Raw genomic sequence first — 21,114 nt, forward strand, 5'->3', positions numbered from 1 at the left:
CCAGGAACCCTTCTTACTCCTCCTACTTGCATGTGACACTGGGCTTAGGATCTGCATAGGAAACACACACACAAGCACACACCTACCTTTGTTGCCTGCAGATGCCTCCTTGGCTGTCCCCAAACGGTATCAAACCAACACCCACGGGAAGCTGTAAGCATAGAGGACATGCCTGCACCCCATTGGACTTACCTGTGTGGGTTAAATCCGGGTTATTTGACAACCTATGGCGGTGATGGTTCTGCTCAGGCAGAGCAGTGCTGATGCTCCTCATAAAGCTGTCGCTGCTGTGAAGGTTCTAGGTGACATCACAAATCCCTTTGGTTACATACACAACAAAGCTGGGTTGTTGTTGTTTACACTCTGCAAGGCCTGTGGAAGTGAGTGACATCATAGCACTGTAGTTCTGAGGGTTCAAGATGGATGCAACAATCTCCTGTTGCTTCTATGAAGGCCGTAATAGACGACATCACCAAACAGCTCCATAGTCACATACACAGCAAAGGAGAGATGTTGTTTACACCTAGTGATGTCAGTGGTATTGAGTGACATCACAGCACAGTGCTAAGGCTCCTGGGCCTGGACACAGCAGCGGCTGCAATATCTCAACGGAGAATACGTTTATATCTATGTGTGTGTGTGCGCATATATATATATATATATATATATATATATATATATATATATATATATTTCTCCGCCGAAATCACTTTTAAACCCATTTCCACCTTTTTTTCCCTTCTCTTCCTCTTACTTTTTTTTCACGTTTTTTTACGTTTTTCTCCTTTTCGCCTCTTTTCTGGGCGTATTATTCTTCTTTTTCTTCTTTTTTTTCGTCTAATGCATACCCCATCAGTGCAGCAATGCTTATTCAATACCGCCAGCAGATGGAGACACTGGGGGATAATTTTCTAAGGATTTATACTGATTTTTCCTGTCTGAATTTGTCGCACAGAAAGTTGCAGGCCAAATATGTGTGACATTTCTGCGACTTTAGCTTCTAGAGCATTTTTACAACATTATACATAGGTGCTGAATACATAAAAAGCGACTGTTCAGCGACAGACAAGTCGCATCGGCTGAAAGTAGGCCAGAATGTCAGTCCATGTTGGAGCAGGTTTAGATACAGTCTAAAGCATAGATCTCAAAGTCTGTGCACAGAATTTAGCAAGGGCCTCGCACCTTCTGATGCATCAGGTAGGTGCACAATAGCATAGCCTAACCCTCTGTACTTTGGTCTATATTGATGCGGGACATAGACAGCCAGCTGATGACCAATCCATTAGTGCAATGGATGGCTGGAAGCATTTGTCTTTGCCTTTGCAATACCACAGAAGCAATGCATGGTCAATGTACAGCAATGACACACCTGTGTGAACAGCCAGGAGACCCCCCCCCCCATGTTATGTTACATAGTTACATAGTTAGTACGGTCGAAAAAAGACATATGTCCATCACGTTCAACCAGGGAATTAAGGGGTAGGGGTGTGGCGCGATATTGGGGAAGGGATGAGATTTTATATTTCTTCATAAGCATTAATCTTATTTTGTCAATTAGGAACATTCAGCACCCACCCGCTATCAAGGCAGCTGCCTATCATGTCATGCCCTACCTGCACAGGTGTGCTGGCTACTCAAATGATCCAATTAAGGAGGCCATTTAGTCAGCAGCAGCAGAAGTCCTGTGCCTGGACGCTCCAACAGGGGCCAGACACAAGCAGAAGCAGAAGCAGCAGAAGCAGCAGCAGCACCACCTTTTGTTTTTTGGCTGCAGCAGCAGCAAGGCCCACAGGGCTGGCTAGCTGGCTAGCCAGCAAGCAGGTAGCAATGAAAGTAGGAATCTTTCTTTTTAACCCTGTAAGGGGGTGGTGCACTGTACCCGAAGATACTGCCATATCGGGTCAATGCATAGGGCGACGGAAGCAAGCTTCGAAATCGGCCCCCGTTCTCAAAAATCCATTTAATATATGGTCCCCAGATAGGGGACGTATCAGATATTAAACTGATAAGAACAGATACTACACTTGATCTTAGCCAAAAGGCCGAGAAGCGATAACCGTGAAAGGGGCGGGCCCAACAAGGTCCCCTTCATGGGCACTATCACTGCTTGCTGTCAGGGAGGCTGCCAGACAATTTTCCATGCACACTCTGGGCTGGGGGGCAGTCAACCACCAGTACACACAGCAGAACCTAAACCCATACCATTATTGCTAAGCAGCAAGACAGGGGCCCATTGCACTCCCACGGGGCCTTTTTAAATGCAATCCATAACCCGGATTTGCCAGGAACCCTTCTTACTCCTCCTACTTGCATGTGACACTGGGCTTAGGATCTGCATAGGAAACACACACACAAGCACACACCTACCTTTGTTGCCTGCAGATGCCTCCTTGGCTGTCCCCAAACGGTATCAAACCAACACCCACGGGAAGCTGTAAGCATAGAGGACATGCCTGCACCCCATTGGACTTACCTGTGTGGGTTAAATCCGGGTTATTTGACAACCTATGGCGGTGATGGTTCTGCTCAGGCAGAGCAGTGCTGATGCTCCTCATAAAGCTGTCGCTGCTGTGAAGGTTCTAGGTGACATCACAAATCCCTTTGGTTACATACACAACAAAGCTGGGTTGTTGTTGTTTACACTCTGCAAGGCCTGTGGAAGTGAGTGACATCATAGCACTGTAGTTCTGAGGGTTCAAGATGGATGCAACAATCTCCTGTTGCTTCTATGAAGGCCGTAATAGACGACATCACCAAACAGCTCCATAGTCACATACACAGCAAAGGAGAGATGTTGTTTACACCTAGTGATGTCAGTGGTATTGAGTGACATCACAGCACAGTGCTAAGGCTCCTGGGCCTGGACACAGCAGCGGCTGCAATATCTCAACGGAGAATACGTTTATATCTATGTGTGTGTGTGCGCATATATATATATATATATATATATATATATATATATATATATTTCTCCGCCGAAATCACTTTTAAACCCATTTCCACCTTTTTTTCCCTTCTCTTCCTCTTACTTTTTTTTCACGTTTTTTTTACGTTTTTCTCCTTTTCGCCTCTTTTCTGGGCGTATTATTCTTCTTTTTCTTCTTTTTTTTCGTCTAATGCATACCCCATCAGTGCAGCAATGCTTATTCAATACCGCCAGCAGATGGAGACACTGGGGGATAATTTTCTAAGGATTTATACTGATTTTTCCTGTCTGAATTTGTCGCACAGAAAGTTGCAGGCCAAATATGTGTGACATTTCTGCGACTTTAGCTTCTAGAGCATTTTTACAACATTATACATAGGTGCTGAATACATAAAAAGCGACTGTTCAGCGACAGACAAGTCGCATCGGCTGAAAGTAGGCCAGAATGTCAGTCCATGTTGGAGCAGGTTTAGATACAGTCTAAAGCATAGATCTCAAAGTCTGTGCACAGAATTTAGCAAGGGCCTCGCACCTTCTGATGCATCAGGTAGGTGCACAATAGCATAGCCTAACCCTCTGTACTTTGGTCTATATTGATGCGGGACATAGACAGCCAGCTGATGACCAATCCATTAGTGCAATGGATGGCTGGAAGCATTTGTCTTTGCCTTTGCAATACCACAGAAGCAATGCATGGTCAATGTACAGCAATGACACACCTGTGTGAACAGCCAGGAGACCCCCCCCCCCATGTTATGTTACATAGTTACATAGTTAGTACGGTCGAAAAAAGACATATGTCCATCACGTTCAACCAGGGAATTAAGGGGTAGGGGTGTGGCGCGATATTGGGGAAGGGATGAGATTTTATATTTCTTCATAAGCATTAATCTTATTTTGTCAATTAGGAACATTCAGCACCCACCCGCTATCAAGGCAGCTGCCTATCATGTCATGCCCTACCTGCACAGGTGTGCTGGCTACTCAAATGATCCAATTAAGGAGGCCATTTAGTCAGCAGCAGCAGAAGTCCTGTGCCTGGACGCTCCAACAGGGGCCAGACACAAGCAGAAGCAGCAGAAGCAGCAGAAGCACCACCTTTTGTTTTTTGGCTGCAGCAGCAGCAAGGCCCACAGGGCTGGCTAGCTGGCTAGCCAGCAAGCAGGTAGCAATGAAAGTAGGAATCTTTCTTTTTAACCCTGTAAGGGGGTGGTGCACTGTACCCGAAGATACTGCCATATCGGGTCAATGCATAGGGCGACGGAAGCAAGCTTCGAAATCGGCCCCCGTTCTCAAAAATCCATTTAATATATGGTCCCCAGATAGGGGACGTATCAGATATTAAACTGATAAGAACAGATACTACACTTGATCTTAGCCAAAAGGCCGAGAAGCGATAACCGTGAAAGGGGCGGGCCCAACAAGGTCCCCTTCATGGGCACTATCACTGCTTGCTGTCAGGGAGGCTGCCAGACAATTTTCCATGCACACTCTGGGCTGGGGGGCAGTCAACCACCAGTACACACAGCAGAACCTAAACCCATACCATTATTGCTAAGCAGCAAGACAGGGGCCCATTGCACTCCCACGGGGCCTTTTTAAATGCAATCCATAACCCGGATTTGCCAGGAACCCTTCTTACTCCTCCTACTTGCATGTGACACTGGGCTTAGGATCTGCATAGGAAACACACACACAAGCACACACCTACCTTTGTTGCCTGCAGATGCCTCCTTGGCTGTCCCCAAACGGTATCAAACCAACACCCACGGGAAGCTGTAAGCATAGAGGACATGCCTGCACCCCATTGGACTTACCTGTGTGGGTTAAATCCGGGTTATTTGACAACCTATGGCGGTGATGGTTCTGCTCAGGCAGAGCAGTGCTGATGCTCCTCATAAAGCTGTCGCTGCTGTGAAGGTTCTAGGTGACATCACAAATCCCTTTGGTTACATACACAACAAAGCTGGGTTGTTGTTGTTTACACTCTGCAAGGCCTGTGGAAGTGAGTGACATCATAGCACTGTAGTTCTGAGGGTTCAAGATGGATGCAACAATCTCCTGTTGCTTCTATGAAGGCCGTAATAGACGACATCACCAAACAGCTCCATAGTCACATACACAGCAAAGGAGAGATGTTGTTTACACCTAGTGATGTCAGTGGTATTGAGTGACATCACAGCACAGTGCTAAGGCTCCTGGGCCTGGACACAGCAGCGGCTGCAATATCTCAACGGAGAATACGTTTATATCTATGTGTGTGTGTGCGCATATATATATATATATATATATATATATATATATATATATATATATATTTCTCCGCCGAAATCACTTTTAAACCCATTTCCACCTTTTTTTCCCTTCTCTTCCTCTTACTTTTTTTTCACGTTTTTTTACGTTTTTCTCCTTTTCGCCTCTTTTCTGGGCGTATTATTCTTCTTTTTCTTCTTTTTTTTCGTCTAATGCATACCCCATCAGTGCAGCAATGCTTATTCAATACCGCCAGCAGATGGAGACACTGGGGGATAATTTTCTAAGGATTTATACTGATTTTTCCTGTCTGAATTTGTCGCACAGAAAGTTGCAGGCCAAATATGTGTGACATTTCTGCGACTTTAGCTTCTAGAGCATTTTTACAACATTATACATAGGTGCTGAATACATAAAAAGCGACTGTTCAGCGACAGACAAGTCGCATCGGCTGAAAGTAGGCCAGAATGTCAGTCCATGTTGGAGCAGGTTTAGATACAGTCTAAAGCATAGATCTCAAAGTCTGTGCACAGAATTTAGCAAGGGCCTCGCACCTTCTGATGCATCAGGTAGGTGCACAATAGCATAGCCTAACCCTCTGTACTTTGGTCTATATTGATGCGGGACATAGACAGCCAGCTGATGACCAATCCATTAGTGCAATGGATGGCTGGAAGCATTTGTCTTTGCCTTTGCAATACCACAGAAGCAATGCATGGTCAATGTACAGCAATGACACACCTGTGTGAACAGCCAGGAGACCCCCCCCCCCCCATGTTATGTTACATAGTTACATAGTTAGTACGGTCGAAAAAAGACATATGTCCATCACGTTCAACCAGGGAATTAAGGGGTAGGGGTGTGGCGCGATATTGGGGAAGGGATGAGATTTTATATTTCTTCATAAGCATTAATCTTATTTTGTCAATTAGGAACATTCAGCACCCACCCGCTATCAAGGCAGCTGCCTATCATGTCATGCCCTACCTGCACAGGTGTGCTGGCTACTCAAATGATCCAATTAAGGAGGCCATTTAGTCAGCAGCAGCAGAAGTCCTGTGCCTGGACGCTCCAACAGGGGCCAGACACAAGCAGAAGCAGAAGCAGCAGAAGCAGCAGCAGCACCACCTTTTGTTTTTTGGCTGCAGCAGCAGCAAGGCCCACAGGGCTGGCTAGCTGGCTAGCCAGCAAGCAGGTAGCAATGAAAGTAGGAATCTTTCTTTTTAACCCTGTAAGGGGGTGGTGCACTGTACCCGAAGATACTGCCATATCGGGTCAATGCATAGGGCGACGGAAGCAAGCTTCGAAATCGGCCCCCGTTCTCAAAAATCCATTTAATATATGGTCCCCAGATAGGGGACGTATCAGATATTAAACTGATAAGAACAGATAAGGTTTCAACAAAATTTTATTGAATAAATAAGAAACCATACAAAATTTAAAATGCAAAATAATAAAAGGTTCACAAAAGTTTTAAAATACAAATAATAAAACCAGTAATAAAAGGAGAAAAAATAAAAATGGCAGGATAAAACATTATACAAATGTCATAAAAACTGATTATATTGTTATTTCGTTCCATAGAGGCAGACACCACATGGATGCTGCCTCGCTGGCCCCCAACTGTTTCTTGTCTCTTAGGTAATAGATGTACATCTCACTCAGGGCCAGCTTTATACAGTTTTTAACATCAATAAAATCATGTTTAAAAAGTAAGATGTTCCTAACTTTCCAGATGGCATTTTTAAAACAATTAATAATCATCCAGCAGATCATCTGCTGTTTAAAATTGGGGCAGTTAAAAAGACCGTAAAAGACACATTCGTGATTAAAATCTTTTAGGCCGCAGGCCCACTTCAAAAGTGGGCCTACCTTCCTCCAAAGCTCCCGTGCAAAAGGGCAGTTCCAAAATATGTGCAGCACCGTTTCGTCCACTCCGCAGCCATCTCTCGGGCACTTGGCTCTCGCCACCAGTCCTCGCCTGTGCTGGAACTCACGAGTAGGGAGGCACTGGTGGACGATTGCCCAGGCAAGATCCCTGTGTACATTCGCCAGAAACTTCCCGTACACGTTCCGCCATACCTTTTTGGATCTTGCCTGTGTGAAATTGGACACTGCCAGGGTAACCTCACTCCGCCTGAGGACCTTTGATACCTTTCTCTGGTCCCCCAGTATGTCAGGCTCCAAATCTTGGAGACCTAGGAGCCTGACTGTCTTTTCCAACACCACATAATGTTTTGGGGGACACAGAAGCACCGGAGCGTTCAGAGGGATGCGCAACCATCTTTTAAAAACCATGCCCGCAGCGTACCTTAAAAAGCAGCTAAAAATGCCATCGGATTTAATAATTTTAAAACAGAAACAGAAATACTTTATGTAAAAGAAAGTAAAAAGGTTAGGAACATCTTTCCCGCCATTATCTTTACTTTTGTACATAAAATCACGCTTTAATTTCTCCATTTTTGAACCCCATAAAAAAGTAAAAACAATTCTAGTTACTTTTTTAATGTATAAAATAGATGGAGGAAATACCATGGCAATGTATAGCATAATAGGGAGTAAAACCATCTTTATTATTAAAATCTTCCCCTCCATGGTAAGGTTTCTAAGATTCCACATTAAAATCTTCTTCTCCATCTTAGCTATAGCTGAATCCCAGTTAGGGCTCCCATCATTGACCTGGTTAAAAACAATACCTAAAACTTTAATTTGATCCTGTTGCATTGTAACTCCTGGGGTGATGGATGAATCCCAGGAGCCAATATAAAAACAGTCACATTTATCTGTGTTTAGCTTAAAACCAGAGACCTCGCAGAAATAGCTGGTGTTCCTCAATGCCCCCCTCATGGATGGAGAGTCCGGGCACAGTATGGTGACATCATCCATGTACCCCAACACCTTTAGATGGGTCCCTCCTCCACCAGGTATCGGTACGCCTCTTACTACCCGGTCTTTTCTGAGGAGGGCCATCAGTGGTTCGATTGCGCAAATAAAAAGGAGTGGGGACAGGGGGCAGCCCTGTTTGACACCTGATAAAAGAGGAACACCGCTGGTTAAAAAGCCATTAACAGAGACTTGACTAAAACAGGATCGGTATAAAAGCATGATTCGGCTTAAAATCGTTTCAGGCACTGCCATCTTTTTAAGAACTAAAAACAGGTATTCATGGGAGACCCTATCAAAGGCTTTTTCAAAGTCTAAGGATAAAATTGCTACAGTTTGATTTCTATCCTTAAAATACCATAAAACATCTCTTAAAATATTTAGGGATTCAGCTATAGACCTTCCAGGTACCCCACAAACCTGATTTGGGTGAATTAATTTATGAATAAAAGGTTTAAAACGGACAGCTAATAACTTGGCTAAAACTTTATAATCGACATTTAAAAGTGTGATGGGGCGCCAATTTTTTAGCATATCCTTTTCACCCTTTTTAAAAAGTAATGATACAATCCCCCTCCTCCAGGAAGGGGGAAGTTCATTAACAATAAAAGTTTCTTTATACAATAAAACCATATCATCCTTTAAAATATCCCAAAAAGCTAAATAAAATTCGATGGGTAAACCATCTTCCCCAGGGGCCTTCCCACTAGAAAAACTTTTAAAAACAAATAAAAGTTCATCTAAGTTAAGATCACGGGATAAAACCTCCTGGTCTAAAACATCTAGCTTAAAATCAAGGGAATTAAGAACATGTTCTAAAAAGGATGGATTAAGATCTTTCTTATTAAAAAGAAGCTGGTAGAAGTTAAAAACTGCATCTAACATGCCTTTTGGAGTGGATTCACCCTCAAGGTTTTGGATGATATCCCTCCTATTCATCACTTTTTTAAAAAAGAAACGGGAACATTTCTCGCCCTCCTCCAGGTGCTGCACATGTGAGTTAAAAATGATTTGTTTCCCTTTCTTTTCTATGGCATGTTTTATTTCAGTTTTAAGGTTTAAAATATCATTTTCTACATCCATACCAGCTTCTTTCAATTTAAAAAGTACATTTAAACGCATGTTAAGAACATAAAACCACTGTTTTTCCATTTTTGCCTTCTTCTTACCTGCTTTGATAAAAAAATATCTGATTTTAGATTTGGTGCCCTCCCACCAGTGCAGCATAGGCTCGTGGGGTTTTCTTTGTGATTGCCAGCATTGGTAGGTCCGCACAAACTCCTCTTTTATCTCAGGGTCCTCTAGGAGTGTGGTGTTTAATCTCCAGAGGCCCCTTTTTGCTTTTTGCTCCCCCTCTAGCTCCAGGCCCACCAAGAGGAGCTTATGATCAGAAAAGATATTCTGCTCGAGCGTGCATTTCAGGGGTTTAAAAGCTCTAGAGGAAAAAATAAAATCGATTCTGGAGCTCACTCTTCCATTGGACCATGTGGCGCCCGGGTCCTCCGGCAAGAGATCCTTCCAGCAATCTTTCAAATTAAAATCATCAATAAAATTTTTAAGCAGGTAAGAAGTGCGGTCTTTACGATTAATATCCCCACCCTGCCGGTGTTCCCCATCACGTATGCAGTTAAAATCACCTCCCACCAGCAGGGGGGAAGACCCAACACAAAACAGTGGTAAAATTTCAAATAGTTCTGCCCGCTCCTGTTTATCAGGAGGGGCATACACATTTAAAACACGAATTAAAAGTCCATTAAAATATAGATGAATTAAAAGAGCTCTGCCAGGCACAATCTCAGTTACTGTATGAATAGAAAAGGACTGGCCTCGGCAGAGCAGCCCAACACCCACAGAACGACAGTCATTTGCACCGGACCATATGGATGGGCCCAGCTTCCAGTCTTCTTTTAAGTCTTTATAGTCCATTTTACTAGGGATTCCACATTCTTGTAGCAGGCAAAGGTCAAAGTCACATGTCTCTAGATAAGAAAATAAAGCAGCCCTGCGATCAGGGCTCTTTAAGGACCTCACATTGAGTGAGGCAATTTTTACAGGGATAGGCATAGTTTATGGAGAGTCCGTGCTTGGAGAATCAAAGTCAATAATAAGCTGCATACCGTCATCCCCCGCCTGCGGGGTCATCAGCTCCTTGATGTTCTGAGGGTCGGAGCTTGAGATCGATGATGCCCCGACCCTGAGCTCGCTCTCGTCCGAACTACGGCACGCCGCTTTCCTTTGAATGTCTTCCTCTTCTTCTTCTCTTTGTCTTTTAAATGTCACACTGCTGTCCATATCCTCTGTGTTGCTCTCACTCGATGTAATCTCTGGCCCCCGGCTGATGGATCTGCGTCTGCTTTCATCTTTTGACGACTGGAACTGCTGCACAGGGGCCTGTGAGGCCTCTTTTCCGGAACCTTTGCCGCTACCTTGGGAAGTTTTCATCGCTTGTTCCCCAGCAAGCGTTGCTGAGGACTGTTGCTCCAACTTCCCCATCGATCGACGATGGCCAGTTTTACCCACCGGGTCCACTGCTGGCGGGGCAGCAAACCCTGGTTTGGCGCCACTTGTCTTCTTGGCCCTGTCCTGTATAGGCGGAGTAACAGGACCGGGCTCAGACCTGGCCACCTGGCTCCCCTTCCGGCGGGCTTTCACCGGGGCCTCTTCGTCCGGAGCAGGGCGACCCTGGGCCAAGCCAGTACCTGGCTTATGCTGCAATTTTGGGTCCACCTCTGCCCCCACCGAGGCCCGTCGGCTGCCACCCGCCACAGGTGAGCCCCCTTCAGAAGTTTTGGCGGGCTCTTGAGCCAGGTAGGAAGTCGATCGACGTCTTTCAATTTCCCGGGCAGTAAACTCGATCACCCGCCCGGGCTTCGTGGAATCCCCATGGCCTCCCCCTAGCACTACCACCGGTGGGCCCCCCGATGGAGCACCAGAGGTCTTGGGCCTGGACCCATCAGTACCTGCGATCTGGGGTTTGGGCATCTTAAAAAAGGACGTCTTTTGTCCTGTCCCCTCTTTGGGTGGGCCCAGCCTTGACCCACCCATCGTAGTTTTTGCTTTATGGGGACAGGAATTAAAATCGTGATTTTCCTCTCCGCAGAGGTTGCACCTTATCGTATGGCTACATCTTGAGGCTATGTGACCTTCTTGGCCACACCTATTGCAGCGAATCACACGCTCCGCGCCGCAGGTCTCCTGGGTGTGGCCAAACCTCAAGCAATTTCGGCAATACATAGGCATTTGAGGATAGAACAGGAAGCCCCGAACTCTCCCGATGGCAAAATTTGGGGGCGGATGGCAAAGACCCCCAATACCACCGGGATCCTTACGGAGCTTGACCCAGAACTTCCTCTTGCCGTTCCAGAACCGCACGGAGTTCAAGATTTTGTTTGCGAATCGCACCTCTTCGCAGTATCGTCGAAGAAAAGTGGCTATATCCTCCGTGGTCACATGAGGGCTGTGCATAGCCACCACCAACGGTATATGTTCCTCACCATAGAGGAACTGGAACGAAAGACCGTCGAGTCGATCGTCCCTCTGGTCCGCACCAGACAAGGTTGCATAGATGTTATCGCAACACGCCGTGGCCGTGAAGGTGACGGTATACAGGCCACGGCTTTCCTGGTCATTTAGACACAGGATGTCCTCCCTATTGAGGCGGAAGTAGTCAAGAAGAATCACCTCCGCAATGAAGCGGAGGTTCTTCAACTGACGATGGCTCTCCGACACCTCTATGCGGATGGTATTTCGCATCGACATTTCCCCAGAGGGGAAAGCCCAGGAGAACGGCATCTTCCACACCCAGGGACTAAGCCCCTTCCCCAATAGCAGCAGGGGCTCGGAATCCCGCTATAAAAGCGTAACCCTTACCCAAGGCAGAGGTCGGGGGTACCCTAGGTGCTTCCGAAGCTACAGGTAACGCTCAACGTACCGAAAATGCCTTCTGAGACACAAGGTCCCAGAGACAGGGGGATCGCAACCCGTTGTCTGTGGACTAAGCCCGCTCCCCAATAGCAGCAAGGGGGTGAAGTCCCTCCGTAAGGAGAGACAATCCCCCAAGGCCGAGAAGCGGGGTACCACAGACACCTTCCGACCAGACCAAATGCAGATACTACACTTGATCTTAGCCAAAAGGCCGAGAAGCGATAACCGTGAAAGGGGCGGGCCCAACAAGGTCCCCTTCATGGGCACTATCACTGCTTGCTGTCAGGGAGGCTGCCAGACAATTTTCCATGCACACTCTGGGCTGGGGGGCAGTCAACCACCAGTACACACAGCAGAACCTAAACCCATACCATTATTGCTAAGCAGCAAGACAGGGGCCCATTGCACTCCCACGGGGCCTTTTTAAATGCAATCCATAACCCGGATTTGCCAGGAACCCTTCTTACTCCTCCTACTTGCATGTGACACTGGGCTTAGGATCTGCATAGGAAACACACACACAAGCACACACCTACCTTTGTTGCCTGCAGATGCCTCCTTGGCTGTCCCCAAACGGTATCAAACCAACACCCACGGGAAGCTGTAAGCATAGAGGACATGCCTGCACCCCATTGGACTTACCTGTGTGGGTTAAATCCGGGTTATTTGACAACCTATGGCGGTGATGGTTCTGCTCAGGCAGAGCAGTGCTGATGCTCCTCATAAAGCTGTCGCTGCTGTGAAGGTTCTAGGTGACATCACAAATCCCTTTGGTTACATACACAACAAAGCTGGGTTGTTGTTGTTTACACTCTGCAAGGCCTGTGGAAGTGAGTGACATCATAGCACTGTAGTTCTGAGGGTTCAAGATGGATGCAACAATCTCCTGTTGCTTCTATGAAGGCCGTAATAGACGACATCACCAAACAGCTCCATAGTCACATACACAGCAAAGGAGAGATGTTGTTTACACCTAGTGATGTCAGTGGTATTGAGTGACATCACAGCACAGTGCTAAGGCTCCTGGGCCTGGACACAGCAGCGGCTGCAATATCTCAACGGAGAATACGTTTATATCTATGTGTGTGTGTGCGCATATATATATATATATATATATATATATATATATATATATATATTTCTCCGCCGAAATCACTTTTAAACCCATTTCCACCTTTTTTTCCCTTCTCTTCCTCTTACTTTTTTTCACGTTTTTTTACGTTTTTCTCCTTTTCGCCTCTTTTCTGGGCGTATTATTCTTCTTTTTCTTCTTTTTTTTCGTCTAATGCATACCCCATCAGTGCAGCAATGCTTATTCAATACCGCCAGCAGATGGAGACACTGGGGGATAATTTTCTAAGGATTTATACTGATTTTTCCTGTCTGAATTTGTCGCACAGAAAGTTGCAGGCCAAATATGTGTGACATTTCTGCGACTTTAGCTTCTAGAGCATTTTTACAACATTATACATAGGTGCTGAATACATAAAAAGCGACTGTTCAGCGACAGACAAGTCGCATCGGCTGAAAGTAGGCCAGAATGTCAGTCCATGTTGGAGCAGGTTTAGATACAGTCTAAAGCATAGATCTCAAAGTCTGTGCACAGAATTTAGCAAGGGCCTCGCACCTTCTGATGCATCAGGTAGGTGCACAATAGCATAGCCTAACCCTCTGTACTTTGGTCTATATTGATGCGGGACATAGACAGCCAGCTGATGACCAATCCATTAGTGCAATGGATGGCTGGAAGCATTTGTCTTTGCCTTTGCAATACCACAGAAGCAATGCATGGTCAATGTACAGCAATGACACACCTGTGTGAACAGCCAGGAGACCCCCCCCCCCATGTTATGTTACATAGTTACATAGTTAGTACGGTCGAAAAAAGACATATGTCCATCACGTTCAACCAGGGAATTAAGGGGTAGGGGTGTGGCGCGATATTGGGGAAGGGATGAGATTTTATATTTCTTCATAAGCATTAATCTTATTTTGTCAATTAGGAACATTCAGCACCCACCCGCTATCAAGGCAGCTGCCTATCATGTCATGCCCTACCTGCACAGGTGTGCTGGCTACTCAAATGATCCAATTAAGGAGGCCATTTAGTCAGCAGCAGCAGAAGTCCTGTGCCTGGACGCTCCAACAGGGGCCAGACACAAGCAGAAGCAGAAGCAGCAGAAGCAGCACCACCTTTTGTTTTTTGGCTGCAGCAGCAGCAAGGCCCACAGGGCTGGCTAGCTGGCTAGCCAGCAAGCAGGTAGCAATGAAAGTAGGAATCTTTCTTTTTAACCCTGTAAGGGGGTGGTGCACTGTACCCGAAGATACTGCCATATCGGGTCAATGCATAGGGCGACGGAAGCAAGCTTCGAAATCGGCCCCCGTTCTCAAAAATCCATTTAATATATGGTCCCCAGATAGGGGACGTATCAGATATTAAACTGATAAGAACAGATACTACACTTGATCTTAGCCAAAAGGCCGAGAAGCGATAACCGTGAAAGGGGCGGGCCCAACAAGGTCCCCTTCATGGGCACTATCACTGCTTGCTGTCAGGGAGGCTGCCAGACAATTTTCCATGCACACTCTGGGCTGGGGGGCAGTCAACCACCAGTACACACAGCAGAACCTAAACCCATACCATTATTGCTAAGCAGCAAGACAGGGGCCCATTGCACTCCCACGGGGCCTTTTTAAATGCAATCCATAACCCGGATTTGCCAGGAACCCTTCTTACTCCTCCTACTTGCATGTGACACTGGGCTTAGGATCTGCATAGGAAACACACACACAAGCACACACCTACCTTTGTTGCCTGCAGATGCCTCCTTGGCTGTCCCCAAACGGTATCAAACCAACACCCACGGGAAGCTGTAAGCATAGAGGACATGCCTGCACCCCATTGGACTTACCTGTGTGGGTTAAATCCGGGTTATTTGACAACCTATGGCGGTGATGGTTCTGCTCAGGCAGAGCAGTGCTGATGCTCCTCATAAAGCTGTCGCTGCTGTGAAGGTTCTAGGTGACATCACAAATCCCTTTGGTTACATACACAACAAAGCTGGGTTGTTGTTGTTTACACTCTGCAAGGCCTGTGGAAGTGAGTGACATCATAGCACTGTAGTTCTGAGGGTTCAAGATGGATGCAACAATCTCCTGTTGCTTCTATGAAGGCCGTAATAGACGACATCACCAAACAGCTCCATAGTCACATACACAGCAAAGGAGAGATGTTGTTTACACCTAGTGATGTCAGTGGTATTGAGTGACATCACAGCACAGTGCTAAGGCTCCTGGGCCTGGACACAGCAGCGGCTGCAATATCTCAACGGAGAATACGTTTATATCTATGTGTGTGTGTGCGCATATATATATATATATATATATATATATATATATATATATATATTTCTCCGCCGAAATCACTTTTAAACCCATTTCCACCTTTTTTTCCCTTCTCTTCCTCTTACTTTTTTTTCACGTTTTTTTACGTTTTTCTCCTTTTCGCCTCTTTTCTGGGCGTATTATTCTTCTTTTTCTTCTTTTTTTTCGTCTAATGCATACCCCATCAGTGCAGCAATGCTTATTCAATACCGCCAGCAGATGGAGACACTGGGGGATAATTTTCTAAGGATTTATACTGATTTTTCCTGTCTGAATTTGTCGCACAGAAAGTTGCAGGCCAAATATGTGTGACATTTCTGCGACTTTAGCTTCTAGAGCATTTTTACAACATTATACATAGGTGCTGAATACATAAAAAGCGACTGTTCAGCGACAGACAAGTCGCATCGGCTGAAAGTAGGCCAGAATGTCAGTCCATGTTGGAGCAGGTTTAGATACAGTCTAAAGCATAGATCTCAAAGTCTGTGCACAGAATTTAGCAAGGGCCTCGCACCTTCTGATGCATCAGGTAGGTGCACAATAGCATAGCCTAACCCTCTGTACTTTGGTCTATATTGATGCGGGACATAGACAGCCAGCTGATGACCAATCCATTAGTGCAATGGATGGCTGGAAGCATTTGTCTTTGCCTTTGCAATACCACAGAAGCAATGCATGGTCAATGTACAGCAATGACACACCTGTGTGAACAGCCAGGAGACCCCCCCCCCCCATGTTATGTTACATAGTTACATAGTTAGTACGGTCGAAAAAAGACATATGTCCATCACGTTCAACCAGGGAATTAAGGGGTAGGGGTGTGGCGCGATATTGGGGAAGGGATGAGATTTTATATTTCTTCATAAGCATTAATCTTATTTTGTCAATTAGGAACATTCAGCACCCACCCGCTATCAAGGCAGCTGCCTATCATGTCATGCCCTACCTGCACAGGTGTGCTGGCTACTCAAATGATCCAATTAAGGAGGCCATTTAGTCAGCAGCAGCAGAAGTCCTGTGCCTGGACGCTCCAACAGGGGCCAGACACAAGCAGAAGCAGAAGCAGCAGAAGCAGCAGCAGCACCACCTTTTGTTTTTTGGCTGCAGCAGCAGCAAGGCCCACAGGGCTGGCTAGCTGGCTAGCCAGCAAGCAGGTAGCAATGAAAGTAGGAATCTTTCTTTTTAACCCTGTAAGGGGGTGGTGCACTGTACCCGAAGATACTGCCATATCGGGTCAATGCATAGGGCGACGGAAGCAAGCTTCGAAATCGGCCCCCGTTCTCAAAAATCCATTTAATATATGGTCCCCAGATAGGGGACGTATCAGATATTAAACTGATAAGAACAGATACTACACTTGATCTTAGCCAAAAGGCCGAGAAGCGATAACCGTGAAAGGGGCGGGCCCAACAAGGTCCCCTTCATGGGCACTATCACTGCTTGCTGTCAGGGAGGCTGCCAGACAATTTTCCATGCACACTCTGGGCTGGGGGGCAGTCAACCACCAGTACACACAGCAGAACCTAAACCCATACCATTATTGCTAAGCAGCAAGACAGGGGCCCATTGCACTCCCACGGGGCCTTTTTAAATGCAATCCATAACCCGGATTTGCCAGGAACCCTTCTTACTCCTCCTACTTGCATGTGACACTGGGCTTAGGATCTGCATAGGAAACACACACACAAGCACACACCTACCTTTGTTGCCTGCAGATGCCTCCTTGGCTGTCCCCAAACGGTATCAAACCAACACCCACGGGAAGCTGTAAGCATAGAGGACATGCCTGCACCCCATTGGACTTACCTGTGTGGGTTAAATCCGGGTTATTTGACAACCTATGGCGGTGATGGTTCTGCTCAGGCAGAGCAGTGCTGATGCTCCTCATAAAGCTGTCGCTGCTGTGAAGGTTCTAGGTGACATCACAAATCCCTTTGGTTACATACACAACAAAGCTGGGTTGTTGTTGTTTACACTCTGCAAGGCCTGTGGAAGTGAGTGACATCATAGCACTGTAGTTCTGAGGGTTCAAGATGGATGCAACAATCTCCTGTTGCTTCTATGAAGGCCGTAATAGACGACATCACCAAACAGCTCCATAGTCACATACACAGCAAAGGAGAGATGTTGTTTACACCTAGTGATGTCAGTGGTATTGAGTGACATCACAGCACAGTGCTAAGGCTCCTGGGCCTGGACACAGCAGCGGCTGCAATATCTCAACGGAGAATACGTTTATATCTATGTGTGTGTGTGCGCATATATATATATATATATATATATATATATATATATATATATATTTCTCCGCCGAAATCACTTTTAAACCCATTTCCACCTTTTTTTCCCTTCTCTTCCTCTTACTTTTTTTCACGTTTTTTTACGTTTTTCTCCTTTTCGCCTCTTTTCTGGGCGTATTATTCTTCTTTTTCTTCTTTTTTTTCGTCTAATGCATACCCCATCAGTGCAGCAATGCTTATTCAATACCGCCAGCAGATGGAGACACTGGGGGATAATTTTCTAAGGATTTATACTGATTTTTCCTGTCTGAATTTGTCGCACAGAAAGTTGCAGGCCAAATATGTGTGACATTTCTGCGACTTTAGCTTCTAGAGCATTTTTACAACATTATACATAGGTGCTGAATACATAAAAAGCGACTGTTCAGCGACAGACAAGTCGCATCGGCTGAAAGTAGGCCAGAATGTCAGTCCATGTTGGAGCAGGTTTAGATACAGTCTAAAGCATAGATCTCAAAGTCTGTGCACAGAATTTAGCAAGGGCCTCGCACCTTCTGATGCATCAGGTAGGTGCACAATAGCATAGCCTAACCCTCTGTACTTTGGTCTATATTGATGCGGGACATAGACAGCCAGCTGATGACCAATCCATTAGTGCAATGGATGGCTGGAAGCATTTGTCTTTGCCTTTGCAATACCACAGAAGCAATGCATGGTCAATGTACAGCAATGACACACCTGTGTGAACAGCCAGGAGACCCCCCCCCCCCCATGTTATGTTACATAGTTACATAGTTAGTACGGTCGAAAAAAGACATATGTCCATCACGTTCAACCAGGGAATTAAGGGGTAGGGGTGTGGCGCGATATTGGGGAAGGGATGAGATTTTATATTTCTTCATAAGCATTAATCTTATTTTGTCAATTAGGAACATTCAGCACCCACCCGCTATCAAGGCAGCTGCCTATCATGTCATGCCCTACCTGCACAGGTGTGCTGGCTACTCAAATGATCCAATTAAGGAGGCCATTTAGTCAGCAGCAGCAGAAGTCCTGTGCCTGGACGCTCCAACAGGGGCCAGACACAAGCAGAAGCAGAAGCAGCAGAAGCAGCAGCAGCACCACCTTTTGTTTTTTGGCTGCAGCAGCAGCAAGGCCCACAGGGCTGGCTAGCTGGCTAGCCAGCAAGCAGGTAGCAATGAAAGTAGGAATCTTTCTTTTTAACCCTGTAAGGGGGTGGTGCACTGTACCCGAAGATACTGCCATATCGGGTCAATGCATAGGGCGACGGAAGCAAGCTTCGAAATCGGCCCCCGTTCTCAAAAATCCATTTAATATATGGTCCCCAGATAGGGGACGTATCAGATATTAAACTGATAAGAACAGATTTTTTACTTTTAGATATAATATTCTTAGACTAAAAGACCTTACGCAGTCCAGATTATACTTAGTCTGCTAAAAGCATATTCCACAGATGTAGATTCCAAAGACTTTTAGCCACTTTGTGACCTAATCTTTTTTTATCCAATAAATAGAAAACATACATCTCACTAAGAGCTAGGCGAACACAATCTTTAGAGGTAATAGTGTCTCTTTTAAAAAGAAGAATATTCCTCGTCTTCCATAGTGCAATTTTAATACAATTTATACTAATCCACAAAACCCGAGACTTTTCCACAGATAAAACATTATAAAATCCATATAAAATAACTTCATGATTTAAAAAATTAAGATCAGAAATGAATTTTAGTAAGGGTCCTATCAAATGCCATATCTCTTGGGCGTAAAAACAGTTCCAAAAAAGGTGTAAAACTGTTTCCTCACTAGGACACCCCATTCTCGGGCACTTTGCACTACGACACAATCCTCTTCTGTGTTGGAATTCTCTGGTAGGCAAACATTGATGTGCTATCTGCCAGGCCAGATCTTTTAAGTCATTAGATAAGAATCCCATATTCACCATCCTCCAAACTCTTAGAGATTTCTCAGTGGAATAATTAGATATTAAGCAAATCTGTTCTATCTTCCTGATTTCAGGAACTAATTTTCGTGCATTACTACAAATTTCTTGACTAAAATTAGCAATGCCATAAATACGAATAATCTTTTCTAAAACCACATAGTGCGCTGGGGGAATAAATAAGATTGGGGACGTTAAAGGTAAGGTTATCCACTTTCTTTTTCTAAAAATGTGACCTGCAGCATATTTTAAAAAATAAGACCAATAACAGTTTCTTTGCAAGCCATTAAAACACATAGAAAAAAAGTGAATATATAAAAACCTTTTTAAATCAGGCACATCCTTACCCCCCAATTTCTTTGTCTTCATCATTACATCTCTCCTGAGTTTATCCATTTTAGACCCCCATAAAAAATAAAAGCAAATCTTGTTTAAAAACTTTAAGGTGCGTTCACTCGGTGGGAAAACCAAGCTTAAATATAGCATGATAGGTAGCAACAAAGCTTTCATTATCAGTACTTTTCCTTCTATTGTTAATTTCCTCATTTTCCAAAAACTTATTTTCTTTTGCACTTTCTCTTTGACGATGGACCAGCTTTCCTCTCCATTATTTTCATTGTCAAAGATGACACCCAAGATTTTGATTTTATCATATTGCACATTCACCTCCGTATTGCCCCAATTCCCTATTGCAAAGCAATCACATTTATTTTTATTTAATTTGAAGCCAGAGCCCTCACAAAAAAATTCTGTCTGTCTGATAGCACGTTTCAGGGATGGTTCATCTGGACATAGAATATTAACATCATCCATGTATGCTATCGTCTTTACGCTCTGTCCTCCACTTCCAGGGATTGGCACTCCTCTAATGAGCTTATCTTTTCTCAAAACATTCAACAGAGGTTCTATTGCACATATGAAAAGAATGGGTGATAGGGGGCACCCCTGTTTCACCCCAGACTGTAAACATACCTCTTGGGATAAAAAACCGTTAATTAAAATACGACTAAAACAGTTTTTATATAAAAGTGCAATTTTTCCAACAATAAAATCAGGAAAATTCATTTTCTTTAAAACCAACCATAAAAAATCATGAGAAACACGGTCATAAGCCTTTTGAAAATCCAAGGATAAAATTGCCAATTTCTGATCACATTGTTTCTGATACCATAAAACATCTTTTACAAGGTTTAGATGATCACTTATTTTCCTTCCAGGTACTCCGCATACTTGGTCACTGTGTATAACCTTAGAAATTACCTGCTTGAGCCTATTTGCTAAAATTTTTGCTAAAACCTTATAGTCTGTATTTAGCAGGGTAATAGGCCTCCAATTTTCTAATTTAGAGATGTCTCCTTTTTTAAAAATCAGAGTAACAACACCATCTCTCCAGGACGCAGGTAAAATCTCAGATTTAAAAGCACAGTTAAAAATACCTAAAAGATCATCTTTTAAAATGGACCAAAAACACAGATAAAATTCAACTGGCAACCCATCCGAACCAGGTGTTTTACCATTTAAAAAACTCTTAAAAGTGCTTAAAA

General features: G+C 44.7%; 5 non-coding genes and 2 pseudogenes across 5 annotated transcripts; all 7 read right to left on the reverse strand.

Moving 5' to 3' along the window:
* Positions 1-1,863: 1,863 nt before the first annotated feature.
* Positions 1,864-2,054, reverse strand: LOC130299610 (U2 spliceosomal RNA). The gene has a single exon (XR_008850711.1). It is a non-coding gene; the product is annotated as a U2 spliceosomal RNA (small nuclear RNA).
* Positions 2,055-4,133: 2,079 nt separating this feature from the next.
* LOC130299611 (U2 spliceosomal RNA) lies at positions 4,134-4,324 on the reverse strand. The gene has a single exon (XR_008850712.1). It is a non-coding gene; the product is annotated as a U2 spliceosomal RNA (small nuclear RNA).
* A 2,092-nt stretch (positions 4,325-6,416) lies between these two features.
* Positions 6,417-6,602, reverse strand: LOC130299623 (U2 spliceosomal RNA). The gene has a single exon (XR_008850723.1). It is a non-coding gene; the product is annotated as a U2 spliceosomal RNA (small nuclear RNA).
* Positions 6,603-11,991: 5,389 nt separating this feature from the next.
* LOC130299573 (U2 spliceosomal RNA) lies at positions 11,992-12,209 on the reverse strand (annotated as a pseudogene).
* A 2,079-nt stretch (positions 12,210-14,288) lies between these two features.
* Positions 14,289-14,479, reverse strand: LOC130299612 (U2 spliceosomal RNA). The gene has a single exon (XR_008850713.1). It is a non-coding gene; the product is annotated as a U2 spliceosomal RNA (small nuclear RNA).
* A 2,087-nt stretch (positions 14,480-16,566) lies between these two features.
* LOC130299613 (U2 spliceosomal RNA) lies at positions 16,567-16,757 on the reverse strand. Its single transcript, XR_008850714.1, has one exon. It is a non-coding gene; the product is annotated as a U2 spliceosomal RNA (small nuclear RNA).
* Positions 16,758-18,844: 2,087 nt separating this feature from the next.
* Positions 18,845-19,020, reverse strand: LOC130299624 (U2 spliceosomal RNA; annotated as a pseudogene).
* Positions 19,021-21,114: the final 2,094 nt, after the last annotated feature.

This window comes from Hyla sarda, unplaced genomic scaffold (assembly GCF_029499605.1).
Source record: "Hyla sarda isolate aHylSar1 unplaced genomic scaffold, aHylSar1.hap1 scaffold_1058, whole genome shotgun sequence".
Lineage (NCBI taxonomy): Eukaryota > Metazoa > Chordata > Amphibia > Anura > Hylidae > Hyla > Hyla sarda.